Source organism: Tachypleus tridentatus, chromosome 7 (assembly GCF_004210375.1).
Source record: "Tachypleus tridentatus isolate NWPU-2018 chromosome 7, ASM421037v1, whole genome shotgun sequence".
In the NCBI taxonomy this organism is placed as follows: Eukaryota; Metazoa; Arthropoda; class Merostomata; order Xiphosura; family Limulidae; genus Tachypleus; species Tachypleus tridentatus.
In genome coordinates, this window is record NC_134831.1 from 76,847,983 (window position 1) to 76,863,745 (window position 15,763).

Sequence of the window (15,763 nt, forward strand, 5' to 3'; positions counted from 1 at the left end):
ATAAAAGTGCCTAAAACGTTTACTTGTGTAATTCATTACTATTTTAGGTCTACGGAGCTGCTTTAAATTAAACTATATCTCATGAAGTTCTTTGACATGTTTCTTTATAGTTTATAGCAAGTCGTCGAGAGTTTTCCTCACTCCCCCTGGTGTTACCGAGAGGAAAACGAAGGTGATTTGCCACTCAAGCTCTCGGAACACCATTTTTCCTTGCTCGAAGGTGAATTTTCCTTGAAGGATATATTGAGAAGTATGGTATTTACAACTTTCCTTGACAGAGGAAACCTGAACTGTTGAGAGCAATTTATGGTTACCTCCTTGGACAGTGTGTGTGTGTTGGTGAATTTTGAGTCTTAGAAAATACTAATTTAAACATTGTTGAGGCTACTAATTAGGATGGGACAGGAAGACAGTAACTTAGTTGACGACATTAATCAAATATCAACCTTAAAATTAATTATAGAACTTCCGCCTTTAGTTTAAAGAAAAATGAAACAGAACAAATCTGGAAGAAATTAAGCACCACTCCTGATTTTCCTTTTTACTGTTCTAAGTATGGAGTAACTGGATTTTTAGATTGGGCGTTCGGTGTCTTCCATTACTTGCCTGCAGTAGCATTTTAAGTTACCTATAGAATAGACAGGCACAGCGTCAGCAGTGTGATCTATTAGAAAAAAATATTAACTTTGTATTAAGTGGCTACAAATTCATGGTCAGAGGTGTTAGGTATACTGTGTACAAAATTATCAGAACACCAAAAATGTATTCATTTGATTTTCATGTTTTGTTTCTTTTTCACGATCTAGGATGTCAAAAGTATTTTCCGCACCCCTTTTCTTAGGAGATGTTCCTTACTTAATAGTGATGTAACGTGCGTGGGTATTTGTCCTCTTATACATAATATTTTAATGCTGTGTTCTACGCTATAACACAAGCGATCTCGACGCTTATCAAATAGTTACTTCCACGTGTTAATAACTGCTGTTCTACGAACCGAGAGTTTGCATATAGATATAAGATTCTGATAATAGATGATTGCATAGACAATTAAATAATGCCATGTACTTCTCAAGAAAGGTAAAATTGTAGAGTAAATGTTATTTCGTCAGGCTTAGTTTGATGAAATGTTAGCATTGAAAAAAAATAATGAATGGGGCTCAGACGTTACTCACTTTTGTTATGAGTGTGAACACCATGATAATGGCGTAGGCTTAGGAGTATGAGTAATGGTAGTGGTAACGTAACTTAAGCGTAACTCTTATGTAATATGTGACAATATAATAATTCCAACGAATATACAATGGGAAGCTATTCTAATCACATGTCTTTGATATATGATCATAAGTGGAAAACATTCAAATAATAAGGAAAACACATGTGCTCACATGACTTTGAGTACTAAAGTTATGATAACATTTTTTTTTAAATAAAAACATATTTCTCATAGAATCAAGTCTCGTTTGTGTTATCTGGGAAACCGTGTCTTACATTGGTAATATATAAACTACTATTCTGGGAATCCGTGTCTTATATTGGCAAAATGTAAAATATTATTGTGGGAAATCGTGTCATAGATTAGTAATAGGGATAATATTATTTTATGCTTTTTAGTATTACTGTTGCCATGCGAGAAAATTACGTTTTAGAAGTTCTGATCTTTGAGTGATTGCCATATTGCTCACTTTGAAGCCACTTGCATTATTATATACATGTGTTTAAATCGTTTATCTTTTGAATGACCAGTACAGAAAATATACTGGAAAAAAAAAAGTTGTACTTTAAATTGGCACGAGCATTGTGTTATTTCATAAATCGTGTTCCCCAAACACAGACTTTTGTGAACTAGAATGTTATTAATCGTTGTAGCGATATAAACACACAAGTTTATATTTTTTCTCACAAAATAAACGTGATTTTCAGTTCATGATTACCTTTATTTAAACATATCATGATGCCGTGAAGTTACATTTTTATTGCAGGTTCCTATCTAAACCGTTTAAGAACCGTATACAGTAGAAACCTATCGCTCTTCATGCTATAAAAATTTTAAAATGTCGTTTTTATGCGATATTTTACTTTTAAATTATGTTATTAAATGCACTATTTCATCAATGCGATTGTGCAGATAATATCACTAATACACCTGCGTTTTGTTTTGATAGCCCCAGTGATACTGTTGTAACCACTCACGCACCAGACTCTTGTCGAGACACAATATTTGTTGTCCTTTATTGTTTTCGTTTTTACAGGGTAGGTAAAAAACATTATTTTCCATATTTACTGGAAAGAAGATTCGAATAAAAAATGAAATAACTTACACCCTATTGGATGGATTTATTTATCTGTTGTGAATATACAGTGTAAAGGTATAGTTTTATTACGTGTAGTTATTGTAATTTTATTTTTCTGGTAGGTTTGTTTATTTGTAATTGAGCACAAAGCTACACAGGTATCGAAATCCAGTTACTGGCGTTGAAGTTCGCAGACATGCCGCTGTGCCACTGGGAAGGGGAGCTTTCCAGTCGAAGACTACTGATGGATCCATGAGGTTCAATATTATTTTGTTTCTGTACATTTCTTTCTGTATATTCAACAACGTGCAGACGACATAAGCACAAGGGCTTATTGTCAAAGAAGGGCATCAGGTATGCCTTTTATTATTTGTGGACAGTTTTTTATGTCTGAGAAAAGGGGAACTTTTGGGACATAAGAAGAGAAAGACAGGGGCTTTATCCTATTGACGTCACTGTATATTATCGACGTTACTGGTCCATCCTTTCCCCTCCTGGTGGTTAAGCGGTGGGTAAAGCGTTGCACCTAAGCCGTTTGGCCTTAACATACAGAAAAAACAAACTTTGTAAGAAAATGGTTCTGACCGTTAGGGGTCGCTGTCTGTGAAAAGAAACACAATAACTTCTTTGAACATTTTATAGCCCACCAACGAAGAAATAAAAAATGAATAGGGGATCAATGTTTGTATTAGTGCCAGCAGTTGAGAAGGCGTCGTGTTGTATCTAACTACATACTGTAAAACACTAGAAAGCAATAAAACGTAATGTCACTTGAACGTTTATAATTTTGTCCGTGTATGTGCAATAGAATTTCATGGTCAAATATTAAAGAAGGCCTGAACTTCAAACGAAGAACAGATATTTCCTGCTTAAAATCATTGAAAGAAGTTCACACACCATAGTTTTTTATTTGTTTTACGCTTTCTATTATATACTTTGTGTATACATATCCCAACATTCAATGTTACCTTAATGTCTGACTCTGCTAGTACTGAACATTCTACATTCTTGTCTCCCCTAAACACACACACGCACAGTTCTTGTGTTCAGAATCGTATAATCTAGCATTAACTATATAGGCATGTTGATTCTGTCTGTCCTTTTGTGAATTTGGACAGGATACAAACACCCCTCTTGTCATTACATGTGTATTCGATCAACATTTCTCATAAACGTATAACAAGCAAGTAGTTAGAAACTTTAAACATAAGTAGGAGAATGTTTATTCTTTGATGTCAATAAGACGAAAAAGCAGACCATAAAATTGAAGATTTACAGTTTACATTCAGAGTGAGAAAAAAAATCGATAAGTGAAACCAAATTAGAGCAAGTTGAAGGATACAAAGAAACATAGAAATGATGTTAAAACTTTATGTGAATAGAAGGCAAATCAAATAAGAAGAATGATCGTTGAAGATAGAACGAAAACATCAAATAATGAAGATGTAAGATTGTAAGGAAGACAAAATTCATTCATATAATGTTTTTTTAGGCAAATTTTTAGTTTAAGGAATTCCTGGGATTTTATGTTTTATCTTTGGAATTGGTTTGGTTTGTTTTTAACTTCGCGCAAAGCTACACGAGGGCTATCTGCGCTAGCCGTCCCTAATTTTGCAGTGTAAGACTAGAGGGAAGGCAGCTAGTGATCATCACCCGACGCCAACTCTTGGGTTACTCTTTTACCAAAGAATAGTGGGATTGACCGTCACATTATACACTCCCACAGCTGAAAGGGCGAGGATGTTTGGTGCGACGGGGATTCGAACCCGCGACTCTCAGATTACGAGTCGAACGCCTTAACCAACCTGGCCATGCCGGGTTCTTTAGAATTGTAAGCGTGTTTAAAGTGCCTGAACGAGTAGTATTGATTACTTGTTATCAACAGCAAGAGGCGTAGCCGTGGGGAACCCAGCCCCCTAACAAACGTAGGCATACTGTTCACATTATTTTTCAGTTTTTATAAACATTATAAGATTTGATTTATTTTAATGACCATGTTATTAAACATTTAGACCAATTTTAGATTGCTAATCCCCCCAAGTGGAGAAACTTGTTATGCCACTGGGCGAGAGGAAAGTTCAAACCATAGTTCCATAGTCCCGTCCCACCAAGCATGCTCGCCCTTTCAGGCGTGGAGACGTTATAATGTGATGGTCAATCTTACTATTAATAGGTAAACGGATAGCCTAAAAGTTGGCGGTGATGACTAGCTGCCTTTCCCCTAGTCTTACACTACTAAATTAGGGACGGCTAACGCAAATAGTCCTCTCGTAGCTTTTCGCGAAGTTAAAAAAAGTAAACAAGCAAATCGTTCTTCTAAATCAAATGTGATTTATTTCAAATGAAAATTACAATACCATTCAATCCACTATTTATGTTTTATTAAATTCCATTAAAACTGGTAAGGGAAATATAACTTGCAGTTTAATCTAAAAAAGTATTGAATGTTAGTGTTAACAAAAATTAGACAATTATTTTGTTTCACGTTGTTATAAGCAGTGCTTAATTTCTACTGGATTCAAATGGATTTAAAATCTGGATCTAGTAGTTTTGCATACTGGCTCTGAGTTTATCAAAATTAATGGTGGACTTGAATTGGGTTGTAAATTTAGTTTACGTCCCACGTCAATTAAACAGTGGAAAGTAAACATCTTTGAATTCTACACGCAAAATACTACCCTCGCTTTCAGCTGTGAAATAAGAGTGACAGTCAACCACTCAGCGTGAATGGTTGGTGGTAGTATTCTGGGCTGGTTACCTGACCATAGACTTACATATATACACGTATGCTGAGCTGGAAGTGTTAGAGTAACATCTAACCCTGCAAGTTTTAAAGAAATAATGATGCTATCAGTGACATTGAAGTTCTTGCTTTGTTGGAAATATGTTACTATGGGGAAGAACAACTAATTCATCAACTAGTTGACTTACTCAGTTTTGTTATCTCGGTATTCTTTATGACTCTGCACTTTTCTCTCATGATTTCATGTGTCTTTGCATTTAAAGTTCATTTTTTATACAATCTTATTTATTTTATATGCCTTACCTTTCGATGTTTCTGGAGGGGTAGGGGTGCTGGTTGGCCCCCGATTAGGATCTGGACTTTGGAGCTGGCAAGCCGAGTTCGAATCCGTATACAAAATATTACCCGCGCTTTCCGTCGTTGGTGCATTATAAGAGTGACAGTCAATAATTTAGTATGAACGGTGGGTGGTACTGCGCTTGCTGCCTACCTTCTGGTAAGAATATTAGGGATAGCGGCATGTAGTACTGTTAGCTTTACCAGTTTGGTTTAATAGTTACTGGATTGTTCGAACCAGCTACAAGAGAGATAAAATGGTAGTGTTTAGTTTTTACCTTGACTTACCAGTTCTATAATACTTCCTATGGCTTCTCAGACATACATATGTATTATTTTGTTCGTAACATTGGTTTATAAGTACCGGCAGTTATTCAGCCAAACACACTGCTTTGTTTGATCCATTAACTTAATTGTAATTTAAACTTAGTAGTTTTTTTTAGATACAGTAGTATACTATTTGGTTTGTTTTTTTCAATTCTTAACATTTTTGTTGTGTACGTTTGAGTATTAATATTTACTGCTCCTTAACTGTAAAGGTAATACAATACTGGCATATGCGTATTTGACTTAGTTATCTGGTAACACACGTTTTGTTTCTTACATCTGTCTTCTTGTTTTTTATGTCAACAGGAAGTACAACTTTTACAGAGCTGTAATTTGTTTAAGCATTCGAAGGAAGGCCAAGGCGATGACCACTCTGTGTTATTTCAATATGGTATCGGTTATAAGGATAAACTGAAGGTCAGAATTTTTATGTAAATAGAACATTTTACCATCTTTAAACCGAAGCCACAAAGACCCTCAGAGCTATAAGCCTTTCCATCCTTTCTACGTGATTGAAAGTATTTTTATGACAAGTGTTTCTAAGGGGTGTTTCTTAGTCGTTATAAATCTCTTAACGCACAAGAACCACACTGAAATATTAATAACTCACCATGTACGAATTTTAATCATCTCATAGAAGAAGTTTGAAATACTGGTTTGTTACAAATAAAACAGTAAATTGCGACGTTTCTACATCGTCTAAAGAAGCTATGATTTTTAACCTGTTGTTTGTCCCACAACTGCCAAATGTCTAGTTTAAAGTACCCAAGACGTTTAGACTATATATAAAGTAATGTGGTAGTAATATACATCCTTCTTTCAGGTAAAAGAAAGGTAAAGGTGATTTTAAAATGGGATTTTTTTAAGTAGATTATTGTAGGTTAATGTGGGATTTTATTGATGTAGGTTATTGTAGGTTAATATATGATTCTATAATCTAGATTAATGTATGATTCTATGATGTAGATTATTATAGGTTAATGTATGATTCTATAATGTAGATTATTGGAGGTTAATGTGGAATTTTATGATTTAGATCACCGTAAGTTGATATGGGATCATATGATGTAGATTATTTTATGTTAGTGTGCGATTTTATAATATAGGTTATTGTATGATTCTATGATGTAGATTTTTGTACGTTAATGTGTGATTCTTTGATGTAGATTATTGTGGGTTAATGTGTGATTCGTTTGAGCTCTAAGCGCGTCATTCATCTCATATTTTTACTTCGTGTGGGATTTGACGTCAGTAGCGCAATCATAGCGTGATTGGCTGGTCGCCAGCGAGATGGTTTGTCAATACTGGCAGAGAAGATAAAATTGGTCGTGTTTGTGGAGTTACGTGCGTATGTTTCCTGTGTGCGCGCGCCGTTCTTCTGTCGGGAAGGTCTTCAAGTTTTCCAAATTTTGCCGCAGTAAGCCTCATTTGTTTGGCTGCTCTCGGTGGTGTGTAAAACCGTTACCCATTACTTCGTCTCTTGTAGGCGATGGAAATATAGACAAAGTTACATAACCAGATCTATTGTGCAGTGCGAACTTTGTTTGTTGAGTATTTCATTCGTGTAGGTTTCGTTGTAAAGTTCAAAAACTAACGGTTTCTCTTTTTGTAGACTCATTGAACAGAATCCTCCGTTATATGTAAATAGTCCCCAGTTTCAGTAAGTACCATATTTATTTTATTTTCAATTATTAATCAGATACTCTATCGAGATCAGTAGATATAGTTCTTCCAGTCCGGTTCACTCAGCATCTATCTAAAGATGTTCGTCAGTTCTTGATACATTTTTTTTAATAATTCGATACCAGTTCTTTTCCCTGTTCAGTTAATACTTAACGTATTTTTGTTGATCTTCTATGAGATAAAATTTTAAATATATTTGTTTGTTGTGAGTGTCTCTAACGGTTTCTTTTTCTCTCCTCAGTTAGTATCCCAGTAAGACTTGTATTAAGACATTGGTTTCTTTTTCTCTCCTCAGATAGTATCCCAGTAAGACTTGTATTAAGACGTTGGTTTCTTTTTCTCTCCTCAGTTAGTATTCCAGTAAGACTTGTATTAAGATGTTTGTTTCTTTTTCTCTTCTCAGTTAGTATCCCAGTAAGACTTGTATTAAGACATTGGTTTCTTTTTCTCTCCTCAGTTAGTATTCCAGTAAGACTTGTATTAAGATGTTTGTTTCTTTTTCTCTTCTCAGTTAGTATCCCAGTAAGACTTGTATTAAGACATTGGTTTCTTTTTCTCTCCTCAGTTAGTATTCCAGTAAGACTTGTATTAAGATGTTTGTTTCTTTTTTTCTCCTCAGTTAGTATCCCAATAAGACTAGTATTAAGACGTTTGTTTCTTTTTCTCTCCTCAGTTAGTATCCCAATAAGACTTGTATCAAGACGTTTGTTTCTTTCAATCTGTGTTATTTTATTTTCCTATTCAAACATTATCATCACAGTTTCACTATTCACTCATTCAGTTAGTGAGATTTTGTCGTTTCCTTTGTGCAACCGGTATTTGTTTCTTACATCATGAATGTTATTACTTGTTTGAATAGTATTCAGTTTTGTTCAGACATTTCTGTATGGTCTAACGCAGTGCTTCTCAACCTTTGAAAATTTAATTCAATCCCTTAAGTTATTCACAACAGCTCATGCACCCCAGTTCTAAAGCAGAAAAAAAACACAACACCTTTCAAACTAAAATACGAAATTCATTATTTTGACTTAAGTATACATGAAACTATAATTAGAATGAATGCAACATAAAATAACAAAAAATAACTATTTATCACGGTACAACTAGAATAGGTAACACTAACTAATGACTTTTTCGCTCTTGAATTTGTTGTAGAATTGACAATACTCATTCACTGTGATACTGATCTCAATAACCACTGAATGAACCATTCACCCAGTTAAGAAACACTGGTCTAACGAGTTCAAGATTTTTTTTTGTCTTTTCGTTGGTATCGGAGTTATCAAATAATTGGAGTTTTTGTGTTCGAAGCCCTTAGATTACATCTGAAAAGTTCACAGCTTGTAAAACACATCTTTTCTCTCGTACAGAAAATTTATTTTAAAGGTAATATTAGGCTTAGTCCACTTAACTGTATGAATATTTCTGATTAATAAATATCCACTTGTAATACTAATAGTATGAAGTTGCATGCTCAGTTATTCAGTCAAAATGTTTTTCTAGTTAGTAGCCAGTAATTTATTTAATTATAGTTTCAAGTTTAAGTTTAGTACTTATTTGTGTATTTAATCATAATTCAGTTGTTTGATCTGTTAAAAATACATATTTAACTGATTAACCAATAGTGACAGGTTTTATGTTTGTAGAAAAACAACTAGATTTTTGTTCATTTAATAATACTAAGCTTTTACTTTGTATCAACTTACGTTTAACTAGTATTTAGTTATGAGATCAGGTAAGGGTGTTACGTTGTTGATTAGTGTCCAAGTGTCTGTTGAATTGTTGCATATTAAAAGTGATAAGTCGTATATTAATTATGGCACCTTCTGTGATAAGTTATATCGATGTCTCTGCTTAGTCAGAGCCCTGTTAATGCTTTTAGCTTTGTAAAACCAGTTTTATTTATTTTACTCTTTAGTGGACAACTGTTCGTTCTATTCAACATCGTTTTGCAACTTACCTGACTTTCTGCTCTTTCTTTTTTCAGTTATTTTTAGTTGTTTGTTTTTTTCTATCTAGCCTATATCTAGGTATTCTTTACATTTCTAAAAACGTTCTTCACGTGTGTACACGTTGCTTTGAAGCGCACGCTGGCTATTTGGAATTGTACATCAAAGTGACTTGACGTCACTTTATTTCTTGTTATCTCTAGTAGCTTTACGCTTTAGATCTAAAAGATAGGAATCCTTGTACATGTATTGCAGAAGGGAAGGACTATTTCGAAAATACGATGTTTATGTGATTTGAAATTAAATCAATGAAACGAGTTGAATATTTTAAAATGAACTAAAATACTGTCACATTGAAGTTTTGGATGAAAACTTTGGGTTCGTGCGATTACTGACTTTTGTTATGTTAATATTAATATTATCACACTTTATTTGGACAGTTTTAGTGCCCCATTCTCTCCATTTTTACCTGTCCCGGCATGGCCAGGTGGTTAGGGTGCTTGAGTCGTAATCTGAGGGTTGCGCGTTCGTATTCTCGCTACACCAAATATACTCACCTTTTCAACTGTGGGGACGTTATAATGTGACGGTCAATCCTACTATTCGTTTGTAAAAGAGTGGTCCAAGAATTGGCGGTGGGTGGTGATGACTATCTGCCTTTTCTCTCATCGTACACTGCTAAATTACGGACGGCTAGCGCAGATGGCCCTCATATAGCTTTGCCCGAAATTCTAAAAACAGCCACCAACCAACGATTTATACCAGGAAGATGGAAATTTGGTAAACATAAATCAAGGAGACTTTAACCCTGAAAAGATTGGAACACGAGACAGTAATTTAGTATTTTTGTAACTGTCTGCATTTAGTTAAAGGGTCTTGACAGATTTTAATGTTCAGATGAAAACTGTATTCCAAAGAAGAAAAAATACACACTTATTCTTCTGTAAACAAGATCATTATGTTTTAATGGTTCCTACTGAAGGGCAGGTTGTTTAAAGGGATTATTCGGTAAAACTTAACACAAAATCCAGTTTACTTGAGACCAAAAACATTCTATTTCTTCTTCTACAGATTCTTTGGTTATTTTAACTAATATTCACTTCACAGTAGACGTTAATACAACAGTTTCACTTACGTGTTAATTTCATCATATCTGTAGTACTTCGTTGAAACATAAACGAAATATTCACAAAACTAAACTAATTGGCTAACGATCTAACTGCGTCATAGCTAATAAATAGTATAATTCTACAATCACCATCCATTCTAATTGACATTTTTATACTGATCAAATCGTTTTTTACACTTTCGTGAAGGTTTCTAATCATTAAAAACTCCTTCTGGCGAAACATCAATTCAAAAATCTAAATTGCAAAATATATACTACAACACTGCCCTCCTCTGGATTGTGAAATCTCTTGAACACATGTTGTGCATTAACTTTTCACTTCCATGATTAATAGTACTGTACTTCTGGACACATAAAAACATTTATGACGTTCAGAAAGCACGTAATGCTTAACAAAATTAATGAAAAATCAAATTAAAACATCCTATAATCTGAGCGCTTTCTAAAAAATAAACCTGTCTTCTTTGGAGCAAACTGAATGAATATGTTAAGTGTGTAATAAAACATGGAGTAATGTCCGAAGTATTCATGACATCATTATAACTTTTCAGACACCTTACTAAATTTAGTCATTTTAAGTTTGCCCTTGGTGAAGAAAAATAACAAAAATACAGACATTGTAGTCATTAATAAAATATGTGAAACAATATAATTTGGTTTAAGAAACAAAATTTTCTTTTTTATTAATTTAGAGTCCCTAAACTATCCATTCATCAAATCACTTTGGTGATAGCTCTTGTCGTCTCAGCACTGAGGAGTTTTCTTTAAGTAGGTGATTGAGGGAATAAATTGGTAGCTTTATCCGTGAAATTTCTCTGGAACTGGTTTTGACAGAAACCTCAGACTCTTCAAAACTTAAATTTACCCTTAGCGAACTCATCTTTGAAGTTAACCATTTGGCTAACCTCTCTTTAACAGTATCCTTTCGAAAATAACGGTGGATTACTTTGACTTGAACTGATTCTTCTTCTGGATTCTGCAAAACACATCATTGATTCTTTTCACTATAGTGTGTGACCATTCCAGACATGTACTTAACTTTGTGATCGCTCTTGCTCGTGGCATGTATTGTACAATCATACCATGTTACCATGGTGAAATCACGTTTTACCACCGTTCATATCATAACAACTTTTATCCTATCGCTAGCTGACTTAAATATTTCTCGAGTAAACTTGACTATGAAATCATTGATGTTCCTCAGTATCAGATGTTCTCTTGTAAGATTCTGCTGAGTGACTGTCGTAAGGGTGCGAGTTCAGAAGTAGCAATGGCATTTTAAGTTCTCTTTGAAACAACAGAAGTGTTTATACAAGTAGTTTTTGTATTATTTCTGGGCTTTCTTACTCGTGGCATAGTTCACGTGATTTATACTGATCTACATATTTCTGGCATCCAAATCAATGGAAACCTTCTCTTATCCTTTCCAATGAAATCCCAGTATTCAGTTGTATTCTGACTGCAGTAGCTGTGGAAATACCAATTGAATTCGTAAGTTATGTTCATTGATATCTTCTCATTCGTCTTCAGAACGAATCTCACTGTGTTCATAACTTCTTTTTCTTTGAGTTGTATTGAGTTACTGTATGTCATGAGGCTCTTCCTTTTTCATTTCATTGCTGATAATTGGTTTAATCGTTATACTAGTTGAAGGTTGGACCATATTAGTTCTTCATCACCTTTGGTTGGATTATTCTGTTGCAGTTTGAGTTGGTTGTCATTATTATCTTCTGATTCTCTTTTTTCAAATTGTTTCTATTATTGAGGAGTACAACTTTGCATAATGTCAAAGTTGTATTCCTGACGTTTCTAGAATCACCTTAGTATTAAGCCTTCTGGATTACAGAAATCAATGAACAACTCCATATTACGTGATTTGTCCAAAAACGTGAGCGTTTTGTTCGTATAGGTAACAATAGAAGTAACTCAGGGCTCCAACGACACTTTTCTATTGAAAATATTCCTTCCCATGTTATACATGTAATAATGGTGTTCCCATTGCATAATCATTGGCATCTGTATCTGTCATTAATGAATCTTCAAGAGCTGGGTATACTAATACAGGACTAGTGGTGATTTCTTTCTTCAGTTTGTTGAATGTATTTTCAGAATTATGAGTTCAACAAAACCTGTTTCATTTTTCAAGTAGTTTATGTAGAGAACGACTCATCTGAGATAATGATTTTGCAAAATGATAATGGTAAGAGTGCAACTCGAGAAATCTTCTTACCTTTATGTACAACTTTTCTTCATGGTATCTAAATTGTTTAGATTTTCAGCCCATTTTGTAAAAGAAAGATGTCTGGCCAAGTGACATATTGAAGCTGTTCTCCAAACACTAATCTTACGAGATATTTTTCTCTATCTAGATCCATTAGAAAAAGTATCGTGGTATTCTTTGAGCAAGTAACCTAATCAACTGTAAGATTTTATAACCTCTAATCATAAAGCTTGTTATGTAAGTGATATGGTCAGTTTCTTTTATGTGAAGATTAGACAGAATTTCTATGTATTATTTCTTAAGCAACGAATTATTTTTCTTTCTTCTTGTTTATCTTTTTAAACAAGATTGTTTTTTCATCTAGTTTTATATTTATTTCTAAGAGGTATTATTTTACTTTTTTATATAGAACCAATATTACTCAATACATTGCAAGTTTTCTTATTATTGTATTTATTTTCTTCGTGGTCTGGTTACTTTAAGGAACGAAAACTTTATTTAGTTTAAGAAAATGGAGTATTGTCAACTTCACTTCTTAACTCCAGCTAATTTCTATGTTTTTGTCCTGTCTAGAATTGATTTGGATTTTGTTGTTTGTGTGTTTGTGGCCCACTTGATGACATATTTGTTCTTGAGATAAATAAGAGATTTTCCAGACAGTGACTCCACAGGACAAGTCAGTGTGCTTGATTCTATCACAACTTTTCGATTTGAAGCTATTTCTAAAAACAAAATATTGAAACGAGTGTTTCATTTCTTGACAATATAATAACTGCCCTTCTTGTTTTCACTGGAAGTTCATTCTCTAGGACCATGACTGTCGTATATTACCTAGGGATTTCCTGGTCATAGACTATTGTGACATTGCTTGAGACAAGTCTGACTTCACATCCACGTGTTCTCAGAAATCATTCACCAATGTAAATTATCATGCTGAGTAGAGATGCTTCATGCAGTGAAGTGATTCTAACTTTTTTGTTGCTGGAATTTTATGATAACTTGTAATTTCTATCACCCAATCCTCTTTATTCGTATCTAGGAGCAGTTTTCCATTTTTCATTATCTGATTGGGTCCAACAACGAAAGCTGAATGTATAATCAGCATCAACCAACATGTTACAGGCCTTTCCATCACTGTATTCATGGGCTGGTTTCTTTCAATAATTAATACCTTATCTTAGTCAGAGCAAATGAAGTATTTTCAGCTGGATTACATCTTCTAAATCCAGATAATTCCTATTTTTTGTTGCCGTGTTAGCTCTTTGTTAATTTTTTCATTTCATTTGGGCTCTTAAGACCCATACTCAGGTTATCATATTGTTTCGTCATCTGGTGGCACAGTTTGGGATGTATATTCCATGTTTGCTCACATTTATAGCAATTCCCTTTTTATGCCATCCTTTGTGAGCAATTTTGTTATTACAGGCTTTTGTCTGCCGCTCTTGGAAATGAGTCATTTTAAGTTGCAATTAAAACACTTACTGTCTCGTAGTTTAGTTTCCATTTTGAGTAACCAGTTGTCTAATTCATTCTTTTGAGTTTTTCTGTAGTTCCATCAGATGAGTTGATGTTTTCACACTGTTTGATCTGATGATTACATAATTTCAGGACGGTGCTTTAGTTGTTTATCTGTAATTTCAGTTGATTCAAGTTCCATTGCATACTGAACAGCTCCCTAGGTGCTCACCTACTTTGTGCATAATTCAAATTATGTCCTCATCCACTTTGGCATCTATAAATTTGTTACATACCAATGAATTAATCATTTCACATCTTTTGTAAGTTTGGCTGAGGTTTCGTTCTTCTTTTCATTCATTTATTTTGGAAATTATTTCAGATTTTTTCGACTCGCTTCCCATGGTATCTTTTCACAACAGTCTATTAGTCATTTCATTAGGCTATGCTGTTGAACTGGTCTGTTACCTTTAGTGGAAGCAAGTGTAAACTAATTGGTTTATCCTATTTAAAGTTGCATGGTTGTGTTTAAAGTTCAGTTTCTTGAGTGGATGCAGGGAGTGGTTTGGATGGTTTGATCCTTGTATTTGCCAGTCTGATTTCCAACTGTTTTATCCTGACAATGACATCATTTTGTACTTCGTTAATCTTGATTGTGTTATCCTTCTCTGTTTCATTGATGTCTTTTTTTCTTTTTGCTTGCATGATTCTGTTATTATATTCCTCCCTTACATTTCCTTTGAATTTTAATAAACATTAGGGCTTTATATCTGTGGTGAGCAAATCAAAGGTATTCCATTATGTAGCTTTGTACTTGAGTAAAAACAAAAACTTTGGATATTTTGATCTGGTCTTTGATCAAATTGAATTTCATTCGTAGTTCTTGTAATTCGTCTCTTAACTTTTTGCCTCCTTCTTCCTGATCTTCAACGTTCTCATTCTTTTTCTTTAGCTTGTAATATTTCTCTCTTTTATCAAGTTTTATATCTACTTATTTTCCGTTTTATTTTAATTTTTTGTATTTTTCTGTTCTGCTAATGGTTTTCTAAGGTTCATTGGCATTGAGCACATGGTTACAGGTAGCCTAAACAACCAATCAGATTTGGCGAGGAGTGTCCAGTATTTGATTGGGGAAGAGTAAACACGGATATAGGATAGGATAAAAGTAAGAATATATATCGATGAAAGTCATCTTGATATTTCAGGATGCTGTTTAGTCGACTCAGATTATCAATAAATTCCTGCACTGAGTATTCGTTTGCTATCTGGAAGAGTGTCCAGAAGTGTCTTTAGGTAAGTTTATTAATCACTCAGAGTAAAGAGCAAATTGGAATATTAATATGGGTTGGGCAGTGGCTGGTTGTCAATTTGAGTCTGTGTGTATAGTTCTTCATCACTCAGACTGAAGGGGAGATAAAAAAATTTTACACCTGCTCTGGGCCGTGGCTGGTTATGGGTTTAAATTCTCGGTAATCTGTGTGTAAGCTTTATCATCACTCAAACTAAAAATTAGATCGACAATACTAAACCTGCTCCAAGCAGTAGTTGGTTGTGGATTAAAGTATTCGGTGATGTCTCTGAATGTGTGTGTGTTTGTAAGCTTGTTTGTAACCTAATATTAACATCTAG

The 15,763-nt window shown here is 34.1% G+C and overlaps 1 protein-coding gene across 6 annotated transcripts in view; it reads left to right on the top strand.

Moving 5' to 3' along the window:
• Positions 1-15,763, top strand: part of LOC143256015 (electroneutral sodium bicarbonate exchanger 1-like) — a 173,206-nt gene that overhangs the window by 103,123 nt on the left and 54,320 nt on the right. For 2 of the 6 annotated variants that reach the window (XM_076512573.1, XM_076512572.1), the window contains exon 1: positions 7,039-7,357. The exons of 3 other annotated variants lie outside the window; for them this stretch is intronic. The gene's annotated coding sequence lies outside the window, so the exon portion shown is untranslated. Of the gene's footprint in view, positions 1-7,038; positions 7,358-15,763 lie in introns of those variants that run through there. One more of the 6 variants, XM_076512575.1, reaches the window with a different exon arrangement.